The sequence below is a fragment of the Canis lupus genome, chromosome 22 (genome assembly GCF_003254725.2).
Source record: "Canis lupus dingo isolate Sandy chromosome 22, ASM325472v2, whole genome shotgun sequence".
NCBI classification, from domain to species: Eukaryota; Metazoa; Chordata; class Mammalia; order Carnivora; family Canidae; genus Canis; species Canis lupus.
Genome location: NC_064264.1, coordinates 18,994,311 through 19,008,760, shown reverse-complemented (window position 1 = coordinate 19,008,760; position 14,450 = coordinate 18,994,311). Strand labels below are relative to the sequence as shown.

Here is a 14,450-nt window from a genome sequence, read left to right as displayed (position 1 = left end):
ATAAAGGGAAAAGAAGAAAAAATGAGTGGAAAATATCAGAAAGGGAGACAGAAAATGAGAGACTCCTAACTCTGGGAAACAAAGAGAGGGTGGTGGAAAGGGAGGTGGGTGGGGGGTGGGGGGTGACTGGGTGATGGGCACTGAGGGGGCCACTTGATGGGATGAGCATTGGGTGTTATGCTGTATGTTGGCAAATTGAACTCCAATTAAAAAAAAAAAAAGAATCATAGAAAGAAAGAAAAAGAAAATGGTTCACCCATAAGCTTAAGATGAAATGCAATTAGAGATTAAATTCAGAGAGACAAAGTATACCTTCGTAAATCCACAGATGATATGAAATAGTTTCAGTATTAAAAAATGAGAAGACTCATTTTTAATATCTGAAAGGAGTAGGGTAAAAACCTGAGGGAGTGAAATTTTGTTCAATATAAGGGAGAATGCCAAATTTTATTCACCCCTTATACATGAAGTATATTATAATGCTGCCTCTTACAAGGTGCTCACTAAATATTTCCTGAATGAATGGATGGATGAGTAATGGTTAACACAGCTAAATCAAGTCAGTCACTTTCAGAACCAGATATTTCTTTACTTGAATCTATTTATGAAACAGTTTTTTGCCAACAGTTTTTTTGTTGTTAAAATTAACATAATCATTTTCTAAATGCTTTAAGGAAATTCAGTGCAGTTTGAGCAGTAAGTGCCAAGCAAATGGCACCTTTCCTATTTTCACAAAAGATTTCAGAGTAATCTGATTTTAAATCATGTCCAGCTACAATAATAAATAATATTTGACCTTTCTTGGCCAGGAAAAAGCAACCGAACTCTTGAGCTAATGGATGAAATGGAGGTTCATACAAAATCAAAAGAAACTTCTTTAAAATAATGATTTCAACTATAGTAGCCTGTAGTAGATACTCACATTTTGACCAGTACAAACACACAAATATAAAGATCTATTTGCCCTGAGTCCATGAAAAAAAAAAGTGAAATCTATACTAGATATTATAGGCAAAATTAGGACATTTATATGTAATCAGGTCTGATTCCTTCATCTATATTGTTTAATCTTATTTTACTAACCCTCACGCCCAACATCTTTTTTGATCTATTATAATTCTCAGACCATTCTCTAAGTGCTTTTTACATTAATAATCTTAAAGTGAACTTTCCTCTAAAATATTCCTTAACTGATGTGAATTATTAAATATTTATCTACTACATATATATGAAAATAAAAACATAGAATCCAACAGTGGTAGAATCACTAGGTAGTCATTGAAAGTTTCATCATCAGATAATAAAACAAATTCTTTAAATTTTTGCACTGAGTCAAAAATCCTCTATTGAAATGATGGTTTAATTCAATTTCCTCTTCTCTCTCTCTCTCTCTCTATATATATATATATATTTTTATTGGATCTTATATATATATAGTTATATAGTTATATAGTTATATATAGTTATATAGTTATATATAGTTTTATTGGATGACTAGACTTCACGTCTTTCTAACCTAAGTAAATATCCCCAAGTATTCAAGTTTCCAATAATGAGATCAAATAATACATGAGTATGTCACTTCACAGTTCTTTTCCTGGGCACAGTATTTGTGCTGTGCAATTCTCCTATGATACTTATTTTCATTATTTAGTTACCATTCCAGACTGAATTAAGCCGCAGTTTGAGCTTTCAGTTTATGCGATGATGATGACACTATTCTGCAAATAATGGTCCCTCGTCTCTTTTTTTAGTTGTCTATTACTGATAGAGTATGAATAACAAGATCATAAACATTCCTAATTAAGCCATAAGACATGACAGGTTGTGAATTGTGTTGTAATATTTCACACCTAGTGTGTTGCTAAGCATGAGGCTGAAGGCTCTGAGCCATCAATGCACCTAAGCGTGAATTAACACTGTGCAACTTGTGCCCTGGAGTATCTGACTTTGATTATGAAATAGTGAATTTGTTTGGTAATTAAAGAAATAACTCTGTTTTGTGTTTTGTCCTAATTTAATTTTATGCATGCAGATTGGACAATATCAATTTGTTTGGAAAAAGATCTTTCAAATAATTTAACATAAAATATGGAATATAATATTCTGAAACCAAAGAGAAACACTATTGAAATTTCTTGAATACTCTATAGCAAGCTTCTCATTTGTTATTTCAATGTATTTACTTTTGACAATGATTGACACAATTTTGTGAAAATGGTTTTAAAGCCTTTGTGGGTTAGTAACTCTTACCTGATGCTCATTATAATGAAATACAGTTTAAATGGTTCTGTCCCACTCAACTATTACCTTAATGCTATAAGTGTAAGACGAGTAAAAAAAAGAGTTATGTTTGAAAGGAAACACCATAGAGGCAGGTGACTTCTCAAATATAACATAGCTGACATTTAGAAAATAATATAGCAGTATACTTTGTGCTACTCGGATAGTACCCCTTATTATACATGTACTTTGAAATAAAATCACTGAAGATAAATGTTATAACATAGAGCTAAACACTTTATTTTTTAAGTTACCAGGTATTATATAAATATATAACCTACAAAATTGATAATGTGGTAATTACAAAAATGATGTCAGTCCACTTAAATAAATCAATTTAAATGGAAGTATATTATTTTGATAAAACAAATGTTTATTTGAATGCTGTTATTTAACATCATCTTGCTTTTCGTAACAGTCCTATGTTCACAGTAGAATCATAAAAGGTACACCATAAACTATGCTAGATTCCAAAGAATTGATATTAAAAATATACCATTATCTTTAACAATATAGGTTTTAGTGTTAGATAAAACTCAGCTTTCATGTTACTAATCAGAATCCTTCACTTTAGCATAAAGAATTCCCTTTAGGGGCAGCCCGGGTGGCTCAGCGGTTTAGCGCCTTTAGCGCCCCAGTTCCCTGGGGACTTGGGATCGAGTCCCAGGTCGGGCGCCCTGCATGGAGCCTGCTTCTCCCTCTGCATGTGTCTCTGACTCTGTGTGTGTGTGTGTGTGTGTGTGTGTGTGTCTCATGAATAAATGAATAAAATCCTAAAAAAAAATAAATAAAAGAATTCTCTTTAGCATTTCTTGTGAGGCAGATCTAGGGGTGATGAACTTCCTCAGCTTTTGTTTGGGAAAGTTTTGTGTCCAGTATTGCTGAAGGACAGGTTTACTGGGTAAAGTGCTCTTATTTGATGTTTTCTTTCAATGCTCTGAATATATCATTCCATTCTTTCCTGGACTGCAAGGCTCCTAATGAGAAATCTGGGGGAGGGAAAGATGGCGGGAGAGTAGGGTCCCCAAGTCACCTGTCTCCACCAAATTACCTAGAAAACCTTCAAATTTTCCTGAAAATCTACGAATTCGGCCTGAGATTTAAAGAGAGACCAGCTGGAACGCTACAGGGAGAAGAGTTCGCGCTTCTATCAAGGTAGGAAGACGGGGAAAAAGAAATAAAGAAACAAAGGCCTCCAAGGGGGAGGGGCCCAGCGAGGAGCCGGGCTGAGGCCGGGGCGAGTGTCCCCAGGACAGGAGAGCCCCGTCCCGGAGGAGCAGGAGCTGCACCGACCTTCCCGGGGGAAAGGGGCTCGCAGGGAGGTGGAGCAGGACCCAGGAGGGCGGGGATGCCTCGGGCTCCCGGGGACACTAACAGATACCTGCGCCTCGGGAGAGCCCCACACCCCGCGGCCGAGCTCCCTAAGGGCTGCAGCGCGGGCGGCGGGACCCGGAGCAGCTCGGGGGGCTCGGGGGCGGCTCCGCGGAGTGGGCTGCGGGGCGGGGGCAGCTCGGGGGGGCTCGGGGGCGGCTCCGCGGAGGGGGCTGCGGGGCGGGAGCGGCTCGGGGGGGCTCGGGGGCGGCTCCGCGGAGGGGGCTGCGGGGCGGGAGCAGCTCGGGGGGCTCGGGGGCGGCTCCGCGGAGGGGGATGCGGGGCGGGAGCGAATCCAACAGCGCAGGCCCCGGAGCACAGGGCGCCGGGACACAGCCCAGGATCCAGCCTCCCCCGGGACAGGCAGAGGCCGGGAGGGCCCAGGACAGCGAGGACGCTCCTGCCCCAGCTGAGCAGATCAGCGGCCCCGCCCCGAGCCTCCAGGCCCTGCAGACGGAGAGCTCCGGAGGTACTGCGGGAGCTGACTCCAGGGCTGCAGAGCTGGCCCCGCCACTGTGGTTGTTCCTCCTGGGGCCTCACGGGGTAAACAACCCCCACTGAGCCCTGCACCAGGCAGGGGGCACAGCAGCTCCCCCAAGTGCTAACACCTGAAAATCAGCACAACAGGCCCCTCCCCTAGAAGACCAGCTGGACGGACAAGTTCCAGGGGAAGCCAAGGGACTTAAAGTACACAGAATCAGAAGATACTCCCCCGTGGTTCTTTTTTTTTTTGTTTTGTTTTGTTTTGTTTTGTTTTGCTTTTTGATTTGTTTCCTTCCCCCACCCCCTTTTTTCCTTTCTTTCTTTTTCTCTCTTTTTCTTCTTCTTTTTCTTTTTTTTCTTCCTTTTTTTCTCTTTCTCTTTTCCTTCCTTCTTTCTCTCCTCTCTTTTTCTCCTTTTCCCAATACAACTTGCTTTTGGCCACTCTGCACTGAGCAAAATGACTAGAAGGAAAACCTCACCTCAAAAGAAAGAATCAGAAACAGTCCTCTCTCCCACAGAGTTACAAAATCTGGATTACAATTCAATGTCAGAAAGCCAATTCAGAAGCACTATTATACAGCTACTGGTGGCTCTAGAAAAAAGCATAAAGGACTCAAGAGACTTCATGACTGCAGAATTTAGAGCTAATCAGGCAGAAATTAAAAATCAATTGAATGAGATGCAATCCAAACTAGAAGTCCTAACGACGAGGGTTAACGAGGTGGAAGAACGAGTGAGTGACATAGAAGACAAGTTGATGGCAAAGAGGGAAACTGAGGAAAAAAGAGACAAACAATTAAAAGACCATGAAGATAGATTAAGGGAAATAAACGACAGCCTGAGGAAGGAAAACCTACGTTTAATTGGTGTTCCCAAGGGCGCCGAAAGGGACAGAGGGCCAGAATATGTATTTGAACAAATTCTAGTTGAAAACTTTCCTAATCTGGGAAGGGAAACAGGCATTCAGATCTAAGAAATAGAGAGATCCCCCCCTAAAATCAATAAAAACCGTTCAACACCTCGACATTTAATAGTGAAGCTTGCAAATTCCAAAGATAAAGAGAAGATCCTTAAAGCAGCAAGAGACAAGAAATCCCTGACTTTTATGGGGAGGAGTATTAGGGTAACAGCAGACCTCTCCACAGAGACCTGGCAGGCCAGAAAGGGCTGGCAGGATATATTCAGGGTCGTAAATGAGAAGAACATGAAACCAAGAATGCTTTATCCAGCAAGGCTCTCATTCAAAATGGAAGGAGAGATAAAGAGCTTCCAAAAGAGCTTCCAAGACAGGCAGCAACTGAAAGAATATGTGACCTCCAAACCAGCTCTGCAAGACATTTTAAGGGGGACTCTTAAAATTCCCCTTTAAGAAGAAGTTCAGTGGAACAATCCACAAAAACAAGGACTGAATAGATATCATGACGACACTAAACTCATATCTCTCAATAGTAACTCTGAACATGAACGGGCTTAATGACCCCATCAAAAGGCGCAGGGTTTCAGACTGGATAAAAAAGCAGGACCCATCTATTTGCTGTCTACAAGAGACTCATTTTAGACAGAAGGACACCTACAGCCTGAAAATAAAAGGTTGGAGAACCATTTACCATTCGAATGGTCCTCAAAAGAAAGCAGGGGTAGCCATCCTTATACCAGATAAACTAAAATTTACCCCGAAGACTGTAGTGAGAGATGAAGAGGGACACTGTATCATACTTGAAGGATCTATCCAACAAGAGGACTTAACAATCCTCAATATATATGCCCCGAATGTGGGAGCTGCCAAATATATAAATCAATTATTAACCAAACTGAAGAAATACTTAGATAATAATACACGTATACTTGGTGACTTCAATCTAGCTCTTTCTATACTCGATAGGTCTTCTAAGCACAGTATCTCCAAAGAAACGAGAACTTTAAATGATACACTGGACCAGATGGATTTCACAGATATCTACAGAACTTTACATCCAAACTCAACTGAATACACATTCTTCTCAAGTGCACATGGAACTTTCTCCAGAATAGACCACATACTGGGTCACAAATCGGGTCTGAACCGATACCAAAAGATTGGGATTGTCCCCTGCATATTTTCAGACCATAATGCCTTGAAATTAGAACTAAATCACAAGAAGTTTGGAAGGACCTCAAACACGTGGAGGTTAAGGACCATCCTGCTAAAAGATGAAAGGGCCAACCATGAAATTAAGGAAGAATTAAAAAGATTCATGGAAACTAATGAGAATGAAGATACAACCGTTCAAAATCTTTGGGATGCAGCAAAAGCAGTCCTAAGGGGGAAATACATCGCAATGCAAGCATCCATCCAAAAACTGGAAAGAACTCAAATACAAAAGCTAACCTTACACATAAAGGAGCTAGAGAAAAAACAGCAAATAGATCCTACACCCAAGAGAAGAAGAGAGTTAATAAAGATTTGAGCAGAACTCAATGAAATCGAGACCAGAAGAACTGTGGAACAGATCAACAGAACCAGGAGTTGGTTCTTTGAAAGAATTAATAAGATAGATAAGCCATTAGCCAGCCTTATTAAAAAGAAGAGAGAGAAGACTCAAATTAATAAAATCATGAATGAGAAAGGAGAGATCACTACCAACACCAAGGAAATACAAATGATTTTAAAAACATATTATGAATAGCTGTACACCAATAAATTAGGCAATCTAGAAGAAATGGACGCATTCCTGGAAAGCCACAAACTACCAAAACTGGAACAGGAAGAAATAGAAAACCTTAACAGGCCAATAACCAGGGAGCAAATTGAAGCAGTCATCAAAAACCTCCCAAGACACAAGAGTCCAGGGCCAGATGGCTTCCCAGGGGAATTTTATCAAAAGTTTAAAGAAGAAACTATACCTATTCTCCTAAAGCTGTTTGGAAAGATAGAAAGAGATGGAGTACTTCCAAATGCATTCTATGAGGCCAGCATCACCTTAATTCCAAAACCAAAGACCCCACCAAAAAGGAAAATTACAGACCAATATCCCTGATGAACATGGATGCAAAAATTCTCAACAAGATACTGGCCAATAGGATCCAACAATACATTAAGAAAATTATTCACCATGACCAAGTAGGATTTATCCCCGGGACACAAGGCTGGTTCAACACCTGTAAAACAATCAATGTGATTCATCATATCAGCAAGAGAAAAACCAAGAACCATATGATCCTCTCATTAGATGCAGAGAAAGCATTTGACAAAATACAGCATCCATTTCTGATCAAAACTCTTCAGAGTGTAGGGATAGAGGGAACTTTCCTCAGCATCTTAAAAGCCATCTACGAAAAGCCCGCAGCAAATATCATTCTCAATGGGGAAGCACTGGGAGCCTTTCCCCTAAGATCAGGAACAAGACAGGGATGTCCACTCTCACCACTGCTATTCAACATAGTACTGGAAGTCCTAGCCTCAGCAATCAGACAACAAAAAGACATTAAAGGCATTCAAATTGGCAAAGAAGAAGTCAAACTCTCCCTCTTCGCCGATGACATGATACTCTACATAGAAAACCCAAAAGTCTCCACCCCAAGATTGCTAGAACTCATACAGCAATTCGGTAGCGTGGCAGGATACAAAATCAATGCCCAGAAATCAGTGGCATTTCTATACACTAACAATGAGACTGAAGAAAGAGAAATTAAGGAGTCAATCCCATTTACAATTGCACCCAAAAGCATAAGATACCTAGGAATAAACCTAACCAAAGAGGTAAAGGATCTATACCCTAAAAACTATAGAACACTTCCCAAAACAGTAGCCTCTAGCCACATGGGGCTATGGGGCACTTGAAATATGGCTAGCATGATTGAGAAAGTGAATTTTTACATTTTACTTCATTTTAATTAATTAAAATAGTCACAAGTGGTTAGTGTCTGCTGTATTAAACAGCACAGGTTAACAAAGTATTCTGTGTGTGTGTGTGTGTGAATTTTACACCAGATATGGGGCTCCAACTCATGACCCCAAGATCAAGAGCCTCATGCTCTACTGACTGAGCCAGCCAGGCACCCCTAGACAAAGTATTCTTAAATTGTAGCGTGCATAGCAATTTTCGGGGTTCTTGTATAAAAATAGATTACCAGACCCTCCCCAAGGGAATATGATTCAGTGGGCTTGGGTGGGGCCGAGGAATTTTATTTGTAACCAGCACCGCAAGAGCTTTTCATATAGGTTGGCATCTGGAACATGTGCAGGAAGTTACTGTTAAAGGGGCCCCAGGGTACCTTGGAGTTGTTGGTCTTAGGCTTTGTTTTTTTTCCCCCTTCTTAGAATGTTTTTGACATGTAAGCTAGGACTTGTGTTAACTCTCACAGGATTGAAAATCTGGAATGAAAGAAGCATTTCCTAGAGATAGAATTTTTGGCTTTGCTGATTTCTCCTTGGAAGTTCACACATTTGTCCATGTCAATTAGCTCTGCTGTAAAGAAAATAGGATTCTGTGGGGGTAACAGAATGAAAATAGTATATGTAACATATATAGGATGCGTGATATCTACACATATTAGAGATATCTATAAAACTTATATTTGTGCTATCAAAAAAAAAATCTGCTGATTGCCTTCATGGGTTTTCTTGTATGTATTTCTTATCTCTTTTTGCTTTCAAAATCCTTTGTCTCTGATTTTTGAGTTTTATTATAATGTGTTTTTATGTATTCATTTTGAGTTTGAATTTTAATGAAGATCTATAAGCTTCATGTACCTGCACTTTCTCTCTCTGGCTTCAGTTAATTTGGAGCCATTATTTCTTTAAATAGGCCCTCTGTCTCTTTTTCTCCTATTGGCATTCTCATAATGCAAAAATTGTTTGGTTGATGATACTCCCATTATCCACATAGGATTTACCTATGGGGATTACCTAGAGGTAATTATTGTGTTCATTTGGTGGTATGTTGTGTTTCCTTGATTATAGATAACACATTTGGTAAAGCAGTTACCTCTTCTAGACTTTACATACTGTTTTGGTGGGGAAAGATCTTCACCTGTGGTTGAGTTGAGAGCGCCAGCTGGGTAGAGGTAGCAGTTCCAGCTGCAGCAAAGGCCCAGGGGTGTAGTCGTCATGCAGCTCCATCAGCTACAGTCAGCCTTAGTGAAGAGGACAGGGATTCTCAGTGGCCAAGGTTGTGGGTTTCAGTAGTGGTGGCGAAGGCTGGAAGGGTCTTCTATGTCGAAAGCTGATCAAGGACCTCTTGGTTTCTTTTTTCCCACAGAGATGTCATGGCTGAGAGAATACCTCATGGCAACAGGTCTAGCCTGTAGGCACACTAGCAATGGTAGAAGCACCATGTCTGATAAATGATGCCTTTGGAACAGGCAGAGCCCTGGCAACTGGAGCACAGGTGCTCACAGAATGAAAGTAACTTCAGGGTCCAGGACACTATCTACCCCTCCCAATCTCTCCCCCACTCCGAGTGGTTCCTGTGCCTGAGCAGCTGTAGAGAAGAGTCTAAAGTTCTGGTCCATGTGATAGAGCCATGGTTCTGAGGTGTGGGGGTGTTTGCATGGCTGGGAGAGAGGCTGGCTGCCCTTGTCCTGGAGAGTGCAACAGCGCTCCTTCTGAGGGGTGTACAGCAGCTTTCTCTCTCCATGTGTATGGGGCAGCATGGTTGTTGGTTACTTACTTCAGTGGCAAAAACTGCCAGTGTCTTCTGTGGGGCAGGCTGCAGGGGTCCACAATAAACACTATGGGTCCTCCACTATGAAAGATGTGGGGAGTCTGGCTTATTTTTGTCCATAGACTGAGACAGAATATATGGCCTATATACATACACGAGTGAGAGTACATGTAGTAGAGCAATGATTCAAGGAATAGAAAGGATAATTTTAGTTGAGTAGTAGAATCAATGGAATTAGTCATTCATTAAATGTATCAAATATTTTAAAAATAAGCTAAATTTTGAGAATAGCTTTTTCTAGTTTATTGTGGGGCCGTTACCAAAAATAATGCTCACAAGGTACACTTAACTTGTGGAGGTCTGTGAATAATTTTACTATTGATTTTGACCTGACATAACTCAGGTGAAGCTATCAAGCAGGCAGGCAGAATATGAAGCATTTGCAATTGTTACTATTTCCTTCTTATAGAGAATATAGAATGCTGAGTATGAATAGCCTATATTCTATGCCTGAAGTCACATGACCAGTAAGTCATGTAAGAAACCAGCAGGTAATCCAGAATCTCTGCTCTTATACCCTACCATATCCTGCTCTAAAACTTCAATTTGCCCCATCAGAAAGACCATCGAGAGGGATAACTTTTATTCTGTTGTCTAAGGCACAAAGTTGAGGATCACCCTTGGTTTAGCTTGAGAGTATCCAAAATATAAGCATTTTAACTCTTTAGTAATTCTAGTAGTATTTCTACCCTTTACACTTCTGGTTATAGTAAGAGAACATGATACATTGGTCTTTCTCCTTTTTAAAAATATTTTATTTATTAATTCAGGATAGAGACACAGAGAAGCAGAAACACAGGCAGAGAGGTAGCAGGCTCCCCCGATTTGGGACTTGATCCTGGGACTCCAGGATAACTCCCTGAGCCAAAGGCAGACACTCAACCACGGAGTCACCCAGATGTCCCACATTAGTCTTCCCAACTCACCAGCCACCTGGCTGGATGGCTGGATCCCCTTATTGCAGTGTCACTCACGGACTAATTTTAGTTCAGAAATTGTTATGTGTCTACACTAGATAATTACTTATATTAAAGGTATTAAATTTGAAATTTTATAGTAATTTGATAGAGTGATCCTATGTCCATTGACTGTAATGATAAAAATTAAGGGCTTTATAGTTTATGTATCACTTTAATTTCACTTTTCCAGTAACTTTATTTCTACTTTATTTTATAAAAGTATTGATCAATGGCAAACTGAGGGAAAAACACTGATTCCTTATTATCAATAGTCTCAGAAGTGCTCACCTTGTACTCAATAATTCTTGTACTCTAATCTGAGACTTAGTTATTTACAAAAAGAATCCTGATAATCCATTATGTCCATGATCTTGTCTCTTCCTATTTTTATATTATGGCATTTTTATATAATGACATTTTGTATTATGACATCTTTAGGAATTAGAGTGGCATAACTCATAGCTCTAACACCAAACCGCTTGTAATTTCCAGTATAAACCTATACATTCGTTACTTATGCTAGCTCTGTTATTTTAATGTCCTTTCTCCAAAATGCCTACCCCTACACTAATGCAGTTGGTTTACTTTCTCCAACTCAATATGTGAGCAGAGATGCTTGCTTTTATAATTCTATCATGACTCCACTTAGTATCAGTTGTGTTTCCTATTTCCTTCCAAATGCCTTTGTTTAATTCTAAGATTAACTTAATCCAATATGTTATATTTGCTCTTTTTTCTTCTCAAATAAAACATTTATTTTCCAATAAGACATGAGGGAAAAGATTGAATCTTACTTATGCTAATGTGTCCAGTGCCTAATATAAGTATATTGAATATAAGGTTTGAAAGTAAAAAGAACTTAATAGGAGGAGGGAAAGATGGGAATAGAATATTATTAGAAGTTAAGCTGTAAAATGGGGGTTGTAGAATACATGGGAATTCAAGTTAATATTATTGCACAATAAGCCACTTCAAATTTAATGGATTAAACTTAAATCATCATTTTTTAAAGATTCTGTGGATCAGAAATATGGGCAGGGTTTGACATGAAAGCAATTTATTTAAGATAAATACAGAAGCCTAAGGTTTTGCTTCTTATTTCATTATATGAGGTTACTCGTTTGTATCCCATTGGTGGTTGAGTTCATTTGAATGGCGTAAAATGGGTTTGCTCACCTGTTTCATGCATAAGCAGAAATGTCTGAAAGGCTGAAAAATATTACACCTGGAAATATTAAACCCAGCGGTAGTTTCAGGGTAGTTGGACTTCTTACATGTCAACTAGCTTTGCTCAGACTGATGTTCCAACAGAACAAAGTTAAAACTGATAGCCTCTTTTGACCTAGCCTTAGAAGATATACAGCTTTCTTCCCACATACTCTGTTGGTCAAAGCAGTTATAAGCTTGTCTAGATTGAAGGAGAGGGAGATTAAATTCTGTCTCCTGATGGGAAAATGACAGGTTCATACTGAAAAAGAACATTGGGATGGGAAATGTTGGTATCTCTTGAAAATGCAAACTGTTAACCTAGAAATAGGTGAGATTACAAAAATAAACTAGGAAAAACAGAAGACTGAGGTCTTAATTTTGAAAATGCATTCATTTATCAAAGGGTAAGAATAGGGGAACCCATGAGTCAGACATAAAACAAAAGTGAGTAAGTTAGGAAGAAAATTAGAAAATTCAATGAAATGGAAAATGAGAAAGTCCACTAAGAGTAAGCAATTATGCAGAGGTATCTAGGAGAAGAAAACTATCATGATCAGTTAATTAAGGGGATCAGCATCTGATAATAGCCTCATGGTAGGTATGGTAATAGATTCTTGAAAGAGAAAATCTCAATTTTGTTGACATTAAGAATTCCTCCCCAAATGCCAGATTCTAATTTTAATTACTCCTGTTACTAGATGGATGATATTGGGCAAAATACTTAAATGTTTATGCAGTGTGCTCTCATCTCATTGGCTTGTTGTGAAGATTAACATAAGTTATACATGGTTAGAACAATGCCTGGAAAATCTTAAGCATATACATATATACTTAATATATTTACATATATACGTGTATATATACCTCTCTCTATGTATATAGTGCTTGTTTTATTTATTTATTTACTTATTTATTTATTATTTATTCATTCATTTATTCATTCATTCATTCATTCATTCATTCATTCATTCATAAGAGACACAGAGAGAGAGAGAGAGGCAGAGACACAGGCAGAGGGAGAAGCAGGCTCTCCACAAGGAACCCGATGCGGAACTCTATCCAGGAACCTGGGATCAGGACCTGAGCCAAAGGCAGAGGCTTAACAGTTGAGCCACCCAGGCATCCCCGAGAAGGACTTTCTATTCTCTTACTTCAATAGTCTATCAAGGAATCCTCTGATCCTGCCTCTCAAACTGAATCAGGTGTATAACACAATGTATATAATACAGTCTATTGGAAAAAAATGGTTGATTTTTCTATGATACAGAAGTAAAGGGAATAATTAAAGACTTTTTTCTAGTGCTTATTCATAGTGCAAAGAGCATGTCACCTCTATTAACCCATCAAATACTTTTCGGACATTTGCTGTTTTTTGGCATCAACTATTCCTTGTTACCTAACATATGAGTAAATTATGCTTTACCCAAACATACCCTCTTTTCTATCCTAGATACAACTATGTTCTGCACTATTTCAATAAAGTTATTGTTTATTTACTAAAACAAATATTAGTAGATAATTTGGCACAATCACCCAAGTTGTACTTTCGATTAATATAATCTTGCATGAACCCTTCCACCTAAGAGGACAAGTGGAAATGACCAGATAAAATTTAGGAAAGCACCATTCCACAAAAGGCAGCAATTTTTTTCTGGGCACATCTCATACGTTGTGATTTAATTTAACTGCCACTCAACAGTATAACTGTAAAAATAAAATAGAAAATAGAAAATAGTGAACATGACAAAAACATTGGAGAATTTGACTAAAGCGAAAGTCATACAAGAAGGTGCATCAGCATCACCTGGAAAACTGTTAAAAATGCAAATTTTCAGTCTCCACCTTGGGGGTCCAGCAATCTGTGTTTTAACTAAAAAGTGCTTCAGGTGATACTGATTAAATGTAGTAAGGGAAGTTTTGACTCAAATATAGAACCACTTACAGACCTTTTAACAACATATTATAAATTTATTGTGCATGAAATTTATATTTCTTTGAATCAGGTGTGTAAAGAAATACCTATCTGTACATTCTCTTTAAGTAAAAATGATAGGACCTAGTTTTCAAAGATGGCAGGATAATCACTATTGTCCAATAGAAAAAGACAAACTTGATATCATTCTATTTGGAACCAGGTTACTTTTGTCATAATCCTTTTCAGTCAAGGCTCTCAGATTTCTCTCCCTTCATCTGTATATTTTATTTCTCCCTGGAGTTTGTGGGTTTACACATATTCTTTAATTCAAGGAGGAAAGAAGTGAGAAGCCTCATAACTATTCTCTGTCTATACCGACACTGTGTGTGTGCGTACATCAATCATTATTGATACTTTGGACCTGGAGAGCCAGCTCCACATACTCTGTCTTTGCCTTATCCCTCTTCCAGAATACGAACGGGACTCTCTTTAATCTAACCCACATTTTTATCCTTCAGAGGAGAT

At 38.9% G+C, this 14,450-nt stretch overlaps 1 long non-coding RNA gene across 1 annotated transcript in view; it reads left to right on the top strand.

Moving 5' to 3' along the window:
- The first annotated feature begins 10,284 nt into the window (after positions 1-10,284).
- LOC112678780 (uncharacterized) overlaps positions 10,285-14,450 on the top strand; it is a 110,164-nt gene continuing 105,998 nt past the window's right edge. Inside the window, exon 1 of the long non-coding RNA XR_007404910.1 lies at positions 10,285-10,333. This is a non-coding gene — a long non-coding RNA (uncharacterized LOC112678780). The remainder of the gene's footprint in view (positions 10,334-14,450) is intronic.